We start from the raw sequence: 11,853 nt of genomic DNA, 5'->3' as shown, positions 1-11,853 counted from the left end.
GCTCTGGGCAGCCTGTGCCAGCGCCTCGCCACCATCCTCACAAAACAGTTCTTCCTTCTATCCCATCTAAATCAAATCATAACCCCGCTCCTCCCCCCAGTCCCACTTTGGAGAGGTGTTCGAGGGCAGCAGAACTGCTCGCGAGTGGATAGTGGTGGGCAGAGCTGCAGCCCAGCCGCAGGGACCGCTGCAGGGACCAGAGCGCCCGCACGCTGCCACGGGGATGTACGGCCGCGTGCCATGGCTCTCACAGCACCCTGAGTCTGGTTAAAACCATTCAGTGGCAAAGCTGCCCCTATCCCTGGGCTTGCGGCATCGGGCGACCCCGATCCTCCCTCACCCCCAGAGGCACCGGCAGCAGGTTTTGACATTCCCACCCTGGCTCCTGGCCTCGACCGGGATTCCTGGTAGGGAAGGCCGAACCCTGCCTGTTTTCCAAGATAAATACGCTGGGCTTTAGGCAGTTTACTCTATGGAGGCCCTTTGCTGTGGCCTGTCTGCTCTGACCAGATGCTGGAAGTGCCGTGGCACCGTGTGCCACCACCCTGCGAGTGAGCAGCGTGCCAGCCTTGGAAGCGTGGTGCTCCCCGGGCTGCGGGTCCTGCCGGCACCCCCTGTCCCGTGGGGAGGCAATGGACAGGCAGCCCGCGGCAGGGTCTGGCCCCGGTGGTGCAATCACCAGGGCAAAGCCGGGGTTCACCTCACAGGACCCGAGGACCCGCATCCAGCCCCTGCAGCCCTCAGTGGAGCCCATCCTGACAACACAGCACCACAGGGATGCAGAACCCCATCGCCCTCCAAAGGGGATGGAAAGCCGGGCACAGGCAGCCACAGCCTTCACCAGAGGGCTGGAAATAGCCGCTTCACCAATGGAAAGTGCTTTGCACTCACGGGTTTTTTTTGAAAAAAGGGGGTGGTGGGTGGTGAGAGGTGACAAATATACTTTTTTTCTGCATTATTCACACACCTCGACATTTCACACACAAAGCTAGGCTCAATAAACTCACCTGAGCTTGGATCATTCCTGTCCCTGCATTGAATCTTAGATTTCAAGCTCAGCATGAGCTATTATTATTATTATCCATCTCCTTCATAACCCAGGCCAGACACTTTCACTCCTGTATCAAAACAATAACTTTTAGTTAAGCCTGCCAAAAAAATTCTACGTGGATGTTCTCTCTATATTTTAAAGGAGAAGAGAAATGCACAATAAACACTCTTTCATTACAGCAGCCTTCAGGATTTGGGGTGTCCCTGTGTGTGTATAGGCTTGGACTGAAAGATAAGTTTAACAATCGTGTGATTTCTTCTTTTTTTTTTTTTTTTTTAAACTCTCCTCCTGCTTATGCAGTGAGTTACTAATATCCTGATTGGAACCAGATTTGCATGAATTAGAAGTCGAAATTGGAGCAGCAACTGCTGTGCAGAGGATGTAAAGGGAATAAAATGAATGGGGTATTAACCTTCAACCACTGAATATTAATCAGTGTTTCACAAAAAAGAAAATACAGAGGCTGCCACACTAAATATTTTTAGCATTTATTGACGGGCTTGATTTCCTCTCTCTTTTAGACCTTTTGCTTCCAATCATGGACCATAAAAAATCACACAGAAGATGGGGACGACTAGAGAGGGGGAGGGGGTGAAGAAAAAAATAATCATCCATTTTCTTAAATGCTGGATGATATTTGTGAGTTATGCAACACAGAAACCCATCTAACAAACAGAGTACCTTATCCCACAACTGATCGGTTCAAAAGCTCATTTCTCCAAGTCCCAAACCAAACAGAAATCTACCCTGAAGTACAGCGAAGCCTTCGGAAATGAATGCACGATAAAGAAATAAACTTCTTAAAATCTAAACTTCCTGTGTGCTGAAAGGTAGAATGCAGCTGAAAATCAGCCTAATAAAAGAATCAGCTGGTTAAATGAAGACCTTTTTTCTTCCTTTTTTTTAATTTTCTTTTTTTTGCCCAGTGTGCTCCAGTGCAGTTCATAAAATAGCTCAGTGGAAAAGAAAATATGAAAGCCTACCGATATGCCCCTTGAAATGGTGACATCCCCATCGCGCTGGAAACGCTTTGGCCTGAGAGCAATAGCCAGAGCACGGTGGGGTGCCACATCCCCTGCATCCCTGGGGGACTCAGCTCTTCAACCGTCCATGGGATAAGGGCTACATTAGGATTTTTACTGGCGTTAGCAGTAATGGCCATGGTTCTCCTTGGGTTGTTACAGGGTGCTGGGGTGGGTTGGGCTGTGGGGAGCCTGGGCAGGAGGGTGCCATGAGTGGTTGGAGGGGGCTGCCAGGACTGATGCTGGAAGCATCGATCCCGAGGTCCTTGGGAGGTTGGGGTTCATCAGGCGGAAAGTGCGGTCCCTCTTGCAAAACCATATCACATTATATTGACCAAACCACATCATCCTAGAGTTTTCTCACAAACAATGTCTAAAATAACAAAAAAACCCACACAAGTGGAAATTTACAGAGCTTCTTCTTTTGCCGTTTCTCCTCTTCAGAATTTGGCACGGGAGGATTCTAAAGCCAGATGTCCCTTGAAATCTCTTTTCAGCAGAGACAATTCCCTCCCTCGCAAACACTGCTGCCCTTCTCCTCAACGCACCTTCGCAAAACAGAATTCATTTGTTTTCATTAACTTCTTATCAAGTTACCTGGATTTGTTTCAATACTCAGAATGTATTAGAGAGAGGGAGAGAGAGAGAGAAAACAGTGGTAGGTTTTCAGGAAATAGCAAGTTCTTTTTCACTGAGATAGAAATCGTTTGGCAAGCCACAGTGAAATACTTCTAGGTTCCAGAAGAAAGCAAGGGGGGGGAAAGCAAGCAAGGAAAGGGAAGATGCTAATGAACTGCAGAGGAGAGAAAAAATAAAGTTTAAAAGAAAAAGAAAACAAAAGAAAAAAATTAAACTCAATGGTGGTCATACAGCCACATTGAGCTGATCCGCAGAGGGAAACTGCAGCGTGTCTCTAAGTCACTAGGTAAGCTCCCTACACTCTTTTCTCAGGGAATGGTTAAGGATAGGTGGCGTTAAAGTCCCAGAAATAACTGGTATTTAGACCCTTTTTGCCAAAAACACCCTAGGCACCAGGTCAGCAAAAATTTTAGGGGCATGCTTCCCTTCTGCCTCAGTAAGACAAGAGCCCAGCAGGTATGTGTGTCAGTGTAAACAGCAATAAACATGCGTAACTAGCACACACTGAAGTGCTTTCTTTTTAAATGGCAACAACTCCGTTGAATCTGTGCTAGCCTCCTGCATTTGGTGCTCTAAAATCTCATAGCACACCAAAACCCACCGTGTTTGCTTGAATTCCCACCCTTCTGCAGCTAAGTGTTAGACCAACACAATGAAGCATTGGGTCCGACCTAGGCAGGAATCAGCTGCTACCAGACCCACAAGGCAGCTGGAATAGGGTAAATCCCAAAGTTTTTTTCCCCAGGAGAGGGCTGGGACAGCCCAGCACCTCCTCAGCCACCTCCCAGCACTCCCAGGAAAGCGCTAAGGAGCAATCTTCCACTTGCACGCTTTGGCTGATGTGTATTTTCCAGCTCTAAGCTGAGTTATTCCATATTCTCAGCCCCTTGGTGCTCAGTCGGCTTCTTTCCTGGGGAGGAAAGGGGGATTTTTTTCTTTTTTCTTTTTTCTTTTTTCTTTTTCCTTTCTTTGCATTTTCTTGGAAACAAGGCTGCATTCTAATTAGTTTGCATTTATAGGCTGCATAATGGAAATGGGATCCGTCCTCTAACCTTTATCATCTGTTTCTTATCTTCAGAGCTGCACAGTCCCCTTAACTCTTTGTGCACAGGGAGACATTTAAAAGCCCTTCTGCTGTGAGGAGAGCCGCAGTGAAATGGGAAGGAGGAAGAAGCAGCATCCCCAATCCATGTGTGTATCATGGAGGGAACACGGACATGGCTCTCTCCTCCCACCATCCCCAGGAGATGTACAGGAAGATGCTGGCTGCTGTGTCCACATGGGCTGCAGAGCTGTACCGCCAAAGGTACACAGCACCTCGCACTTATCCTCTCTTAGCATCAATCCATACCAACCGTACAGGCAGCAGCAGAACAGTGCGATGTGCTCAGGGGCCAGAGGGATGTTTCTGGATGGTGGAGGAGAGAACGCAAGGCAGCTGTTGACACCATCTATCAGACACGCTTTGAATTAAACTCTGTTCTGCCCAGACCTTTGCACCAGAGGCTACAGCAGTGCAAGGAGCAGCGCGCAAACGAGCATGAAAATGCAGCAGGAGGGAGGCTGCAGAGGCCAGCAGTAGCACTCCCAGAACAGTTTGGCAAGTGATGAGCATTTCTGCAGAGCTAAAAGTTTAATCACTTGTTTAGATCTTAAATAAGCCATATGCCAGAAAAAAACATCCTTCTGCAGCAAGTGTCTTTGGTTAGACGTTTGTATATATAGCCCCTTTGAGCCGCACGTTAATTGTAGGTTGCTATAAAAAAGTTTTTTCCCCTTGCACATTTTAAATCTGTCAGTTTTGATTTCCATCATATGCTACTAATGCAAAACGTCCTGGGGACTCTCGGCGTGGAGCAGGGCTCATCCCAAGCTGTTCCTCCTGTGCTGGGAGGGGAGGAACCTCCTTTGAAGTCCTCCCTGTGATTCATGTCCGAGTCCTTCCTGTCCCCTCCCCAGGAGAGGTTTCCCCGGGCTGACCTGACCTCCTCCCCTCTCCGCCTCCATGGCAGAGGCAGGGAAGATCAAGCGACCTTCCCAAATCCCAGGTCAAGGAGGAAAGCCTTCCTGCCCTGCTGAGCCTTCAGCAGCTGGGAGACCCAACCCTTCCAGTTTTACACCAGAACTGGACTGGATTTAAACATAAGGGAAGACAACCTGCTTCAGCCTTACAAATACTTCGGGGGTTTTTTCATCTGAGAGGGATCCATTAGGATCTTTTTCAGCACTAAGTTCAGGGAGTTTCATTGGTGATTACGGTGGTGAGACAAACAAAAGCCTTATTTGTTGGCATCACTGAATCACCATGCTGCATCTTGCTTTGATAATACAAGACTGCCAGCTGGGGTTTTTTTATTATTTTTTACTGTTTCTCTTTTTGGTGTTTTTTTTTTTTTTTAAATAGTCTGTATTGCTTTTTAACCTGTGCACGTGGTTCAGCCTTTTACAAAAACAAAACAAAAAAAATCCCTAGGTGTGAGAAGATTAAAGATTTCAAGATCTGGACATTTTCAAATCAGAAACACATGTTTAAAATAAATCGGGCTGGCGGACAGCCACCACTTTCAAAAGCCAAAGAGCTGCTGCATTAAAAGGATCCCCCGAAAGCCTAAAGAGAACAAGAGCATCAGCGGTTCCTTCCACCTCCCTGTCAGGGACAGGGCCAGGACAACTCCACAGGGTTTTATCATTCATCTCCACAGCCTGTGCCTGTCTCCTACCCACATAAATGTCACAACCATTTTTCAACCAGCCCCAGTGATAGCTATGTGCACACACTGGCCATCCACATCCCTGAAACTTCAGCATCCTCAGTCTCCTCTGAGAAGACCTCAAAGCCCAGCCACCTTCCTGCATGGCCCAAATCAGCTCCCACCAAGATCTCCAGGGGAAATTGCAACAGCAAAAGCTACAAAAGCCCATCAGAATTCATCAGGGAAAGAAGAGACCTGCTCTGCAAAGGACAAGGGAATGGCCAGAGCCTCTGCTCCTGCCAACAAAGAACATGTACCTGAAGGGACACCAGGAAGAAGCAGCAGCCCAAGCTGAAGAACAGCATTGCTGGATCCAACTCTCCTGGCTCAGCCAGGGAGCTGCAAATAGTCAGGAGGAGATGGCTACAAGCTGCCTCTTCTACCTCTTCCCAGCTGTTTTCTGCCTCCTATATCCAAGGTGTGCATCAAGCTCTGTCCCCCAGCCAAGACCCAAACCATAAAAAATGTGTATGCTAACCAAACAAGATCTCAAGTCCAGTCCTTGATTTAGGTCAAATAGGCATCATCTCACCAGCAGCAACTGCTGTACAGCACCGGGGAGCCTGAGCTGTCTTGAATTTTGCTAGCATGAGTGCTGAGCAGAACCCAGCACAACTGAAATACCTCCCAAGAGGGTCCGTCACAGCTGGGATGGAGCTGCAGACTGCAAGAGCCATGAAAATAACCAGGTTTCTTCCTACATTTCCAACCAACAGGAGAACACCCCAGAAAGAGTACCAGGCACTTCGTTCGCCACTCCTCAATTTTCTCATTCCTGGTATTTTCCTAGTTACCAGCAGGAGAACCATCTAGAGCTGGACTCTGGTTTTTGGGGGCCTAATTGGTGAGGAGAAAAAAAGAATTAACATAATTACCTTGCCGTGATGTTCAGAACCTGCTTTACATGGAATAGTATTCTTAGTCCTACAGTTGTTTATAGGGTCTTTAACTCTTCCCTTTTTATAGGGGGGGGTCTGAAATCTATTTTATTAGGGGAAAAAGATTTGAGTGTATTAGGCAAAGTGCCAGTAGCCATGGTAACCTCGGATTTTTCCATCTTCATTACAAGTTCAAGTAAAACCTTCATATAAAGTCTAAATGAAAGGGTACATTATAAGTCCATTTTGAAATGTTTGCCTGGAAGTAAAACTTTGGACTGCATCCTTTTTTCTCCGCTGAACATTCTGGTTCTATGCGGAACACATTTTTCAAGTCAGATTTTTGTTTTCTTTCAAATTTTATTCCGTTTGCTCATACAGGGTGGGTCGTCTAGTGGTTAGAGCAAGGCATCAAGGCAACTGGTTTCCAGTCTCAGTCTGTTCCTGATCGGTCAGGGAGTGTTCCCAATTTTATCCAGGTGACTTGGGCAAATCCTGTCAGCTTTAAAAATCTTCCCTTTTTTTTTTTTTTTTTTTCCTTCCTTACCAGCATAACAATGATGATAGTTACTGTCCTGAGGCTGCACCAGGATTCACTCATTAGCATTGACAAAGAGGTCGCTCCCCAGAAGCCTGGCTCATCTCTTTCACTGCATTTTCTCCTGGGTCTGGAAGGCAGACGGAAAGGTTTAGAAGAGGTAGCGGTTATAGGATGGCATTTATTGTCTGTTTTCTTTTCAAAGAACTTGATTAGGAAGTAGGAAATTAGACTTCCTGGTGTAGATACTGACCCAATGTTGTTGCAGGAGATACTCAACATACTTACACAACCCTTTGGTGCCACTTGAGCGGATTGATTCTTGCGCTGTGTTGTCTTAAAGCGCTCTGGTTTCATCCAGTCTTGGGAGGAGGCAAATTCTGCAGCTGCCTTTCATTTCTGGGCACCATCTCACCTATGGCCAGAAAGCCCCAATCATTGCAAGGACTTCCTTCTCAAACAGTCCCCTCCAGTGCATATTGCTGAGCAGCTTCTCTAAGGCTAAACCAGAAGGAGAAATCTCCTCTTCAGCCTCTGTCCAGTCCATGCAAGGCAGACCACCCCAGGGACTCCGCGGAACACCTAGTACTTTGGTTTTCCCTGGCAAACATCTTGAGACCTTGTCCATGGGCTGGTCTCAAGGCTGCAGAAACATATGGGCGGATGCACTGCAGGGAAGGAGAATTCTTAGAAAAGCTCTGTACTAATCCCCTCGTATTTCAGCCCATAGATGGGTACTGAGAACTCAGCCCCTGTGCTGTGGCTGCAGCGCATTTTGTCTGTGCATGGGCTGAGGGTGACTCAAACTGGCATTTCAGTGCTTCATCCCAGCTTCAGGCTAGCTGCAAACCTAGCTGCAAATGTTGTGGGCACAACTCCCACCCACTCACGCTAAAACCATCACTTACCTTCTCAAATGGGGTTTTATCAGAGCAGCCCCCTGGTCCGTGCATTACATGAGCATCTACTCATGCTGGGGCAGCTTTTACCCTAAAGGACCACCACGTGTGGCTCGGAGGGGCTGGAGCACACTGGCATAGGTGCCAGTGGGCAAGGCAAGGCGAGCAGGAGGCATGCTGTGCTACGTGCCAAGAGCTGCAGGCAGCAGCCAGGGCAGCCGGTGCAGCCGTCCCCCCTGCGCTCTTCACCAGGCAGGGACAGGGCACCAGCCAGCCTTTAGGGCTTTTCATCCTTTCTAATGATGCTGGAAAACATTTTCCACATCTGCCATTAGACTGAAAGGAGACCCTGCTCCTGTTGAATCTGATTTCCCTTCTTCTTTGTTACAGTCAAAACTACAACCTGCTGCCTCCTGGCTGGGCACGTTTCGGGAAGGGGGGAGGGGGTCACAAACAGCGCAGGGGCTTTTGCTTTTTTCGATACATCCTTCCTTCCGCTCTTCGCAATCAATTAGTGGGCAAAGACTTCCGAAAAGCTCTTTCCTCCCTAACCTTTCGCAGCCTGTTGCGATAATGACTCTGGAGAGCTCGACCTGGGCCTTTGCGTGGGGTTCGTTACCTTCCCGGGGCAGCGGAAGGTGACCTTCATCACTCCCTCCTCTTCCTTTCCTACCCCTGCAGCTCGGATGGTCTCAGGGAGGAGGAGGAGGGGTTGAAGCTGCCTCCCTCCCAGCAGATACAGTTTCTCTCCAGTGTCCTCTGACTTTTTTTTGCAATAAAAAGTCAGAGGGTGGTTCTAGAGATAACATAGACCCTGGGAGGTGGAGGGGGGCTGCCCTTAAAAATAATGATTATGATTATGCATACCTTGAATCAAGGCATCAGGAGATGGAGGGAAAAGGGCTTTCTGGTTTTAATTTGTAATTTCTTTCTCTCTCTCATGAGGCATGCTGCTTTCCAAGCACCAAGCTGCTCCAGCCTCCCCCGAAAACACAGCTTACAACTGAAGGAACTTATTTTACCAGCAGTAGTGGGGTTTTTTTTGGTCCCTCCATGATGCAGACACACAGGTAGGATGTACTACCAGAAGTTTTCCCTGGCACCTGCAGCTGCTTTCACAGCCTGCCTGCCTGGGGACAGCGTATCATGGGCTTTTCAAGCAACACCTTGTAGAAAAGCATCCCTGCTCCACAGGGCAGCTTTGTGCTGGCTCCCATGCCGGGGGAGCGGGGGGAAGGACTGTGAATATGTCCTCAGACAAGCACATCCCACACAGCATTTACACAAGGTCTTCCCCAAGACCTAACAATACTCCCTAAATCTGGCAAGTGACTCTCCCGTTGCACCAGCATCACAACAAACCTCACCCTCCACTGCTCACCATACCCCACCCCCTGGAGCCACCATCCTTGCTGTGCCACAGGCGACAATGCAGTGGTTTACTGACTCACATCACCGTCCCCAAAGAAGCAGCTTTCCAAGTAATTCTTCCTCCTTGAATAAACGAGGGAGCCAGCTCCACCGCAGCACTGCTGCCCACAGAGCAGCTGCATGTGGGGAGATACAGCAAAGGCAGATAAATAGCTGCTAAAACCCATGATTAAGACCATGCAACCCACCAAATGCAACACTTTAAACACACCATCCTGATACAGTCACAGCTGCAGTGATGCAGGTCCTTCTTCAAATGCAAAGTGACCCCCTCAGCCAAACAAGGGGGCTTTTTTTAAAGTTACTGCCAAACTCGGATAATGCAGGAGATGCTTTTCTCCCCAAGCACCACCTGTACCAGGAGGGTGCGAGCAGCCACCTGTGCTTCAGCTCCTCCATGGCTCAGCATCACCCCATTTGCACCCGCAGCACCCCACACCCGTTTGCTGCCCACTGCAAAGGTGCTGCCCACAATCACAATGGGCTCTCGCACGCTGATGGCAGGTAATCAAAACCATCCCATTCAAACCCAGCTGAGAGCGACTGGAACCACTTTGAGGCGAGAAGCCCATTACTGAGTTATAAACCTCTCCCATCCTCCACGGCAGCCTTTCATAAGGCCAGCTAGAAAAATAATAACTCAAACCCATGTGGTAAGAGGGAGAGAATACGGTGTCTCCAGGTCTTCTTTCGCTATTGTTCCAGCCATAAAATGGATTTATTAAAAAATCCAGAATTTTATTTCATTTGAATTAAATGTGAATGTGACACCCCTTGCTCCCCGCTGAGCATTGCTTAATATTTTTTAAGCTACGAAGTCACAGCTGAGTGCATATGATACGGAAGGCTAGGCTCTCGGTGGCTAAAATAGCCCAGCCTCACTGGTATCAATGGATTAGCGTTGATTTACATTAAGTAAAGGCTGGGCATATATGGTGTGTATGTGCAGGCAGTCAGCACGAACAGGTCTTGGCGCAGGCATATTTCTTCCTCCACCATCCACCTTAACACAGAGGTCCCAGTGCCCCTCAGCACATCCCTGCTGCCGTCCCACATCGCCTCTGCCTAGCAAGGATGACAGGAAGAATCAACCCCCTGAGCCACTACCATGGAATGAAGCCTTTTTTTTCCTCACCACCTCTAGTTTCAAAAAAATCCCCCCATTTTTGTTCTTAAAACTTTTCCCTGCCTTGGCCCAAGGGGGCTGGGGGAAGCTCTCACCTGCTATCTGGAAGAGAGAGCTGCACAGAGCTGTGCCCGTGGCACAATGGCGATACCACGTTCCCGGCAGAGGTAGGCTCCCCCCGGGAACACGCTGCCTGCCTACCTTGGATTCCCAGAAGACACCTGAAATTCACAAAATTCCACATTTTGCTCCCCCATTTACTCTGCTTGAACCCGTTCCACCAGCCTCTCACCCCACTCCAGCAACACCCTTTGGAGGGACAGAATTCCCTTTCACGTAACCAAGAGGATTAAAAATCAAAGTTTTAATCACAGCTTGCCATTAATAACCCCATGATAGACCCATGCAGGGTCATGGATCTGCCTGAGACTGAGATAACAGCTACAGCTCAGGAAAACCTCGTAACCTCAGGACAAAAAGTCCATCACTACATGGTCTTTTAGGATCACTGATTTTCTGCTGCTTCTCCCCTGAAATCTCATCTCTGGCCACTAGAAGCAGAAGAGAAAGTCAAGAGACAAGCAGAGGACACGGTTCCTACTGCTTTGCCCCCTCCTTCGCCCAAAATCTAATAAAGACGATTAAATTACATGTCTTTTCCTCCCATTGAAATCACCGCACACTGCTCGAATATTAGAGCTCAGGAAATCAGGCACGACAACTTCCCTCGTGAAACTTAAGAAGGCAGAGCAGGGGTCTGGAGCGACAGGCCTGCAAGACTGGGCTGCTCTAATTAAGAAATCACCCTGCTGAGCAGAACCTAATCTAAATAAAATAGAAAAAGGAACTTAGTTCAAAATGCTGCCTCGCGCTCGCCCCCCTCCCCGCCAGCCCACCTCCCCCCATAAGGAACCCATCCAAGTCACAGGGAGTTTTTCTCCTCTGCTCTCTCGGAGGGTGAGGGAGGCTCACACAGAGCCCTGTGTGTGCTTGGGGTGGCCAACTTCCAAAGGAAAAATACACCAGCCATGGATGGCAAAAGGCTGCTATGTTTTTTTATTGGTGATTTTTTTTTTTTAAATGATACTTGGCTTGCTGTTTGCTAAGGAAGGGGGGGTAAAAAAACTCTCTGATGGTTACATTGTTGGTATGGCTGGTCAAAACTGGTTTGGGACAGAAAATTGGAGGTTGGATTACTTCTCCCCCTCCCCTGAAAGAGTTCCTGCCTTTTATGGAAAAATGTTGAAAAAATGAATACTAAACAAAAAAAAAAAACCAACTTTTTAAAAAAATTATAGAATTTTAGAACAAAACAGTTCAGCCAAAAATCTCAGCTGATTTGGTCATTCGCCATCTTTTCCCAGAGAAGTTCCTTACGTTCGCATTCACCCCAACAGCTCAGATTCCCCAGATGAAATAAATCTCCCGTGAACCAATATCCCCACCTCCCATGCATCAGCACCGGGGATCAGCCCCCCAGCCTGGACCAGAGATTCAACCATCATCTACTGCTTGT

The 11,853-nt window shown here is 48.1% G+C and overlaps 1 long non-coding RNA gene across 1 annotated transcript in view; it reads right to left on the bottom strand.

Moving 5' to 3' along the window:
- Positions 1-5,284: 5,284 nt before the first annotated feature.
- LOC119155661 overlaps positions 5,285-11,853 on the bottom strand; it is a 36,121-nt gene continuing 29,552 nt past the window's right edge. Inside the window, exons 6-8 of the long non-coding RNA XR_005106787.1 lie at positions 7,170-7,296; positions 6,891-7,011; positions 5,285-6,302 (exon numbers count right to left, since the gene is read on the bottom strand). This is a non-coding gene — a long non-coding RNA (uncharacterized LOC119155661). The remainder of the gene's footprint in view (positions 6,303-6,890; positions 7,012-7,169; positions 7,297-11,853) is intronic.

This window comes from Falco rusticolus, chromosome 1, assembly GCF_015220075.1.
Source record: "Falco rusticolus isolate bFalRus1 chromosome 1, bFalRus1.pri, whole genome shotgun sequence".
NCBI classification, from domain to species: domain Eukaryota; kingdom Metazoa; phylum Chordata; class Aves; order Falconiformes; family Falconidae; genus Falco; species Falco rusticolus.
The sequence above is the reverse complement of the archived record's forward strand: the minus strand, read 5'-3'. Positions and strand labels throughout refer to the sequence as shown.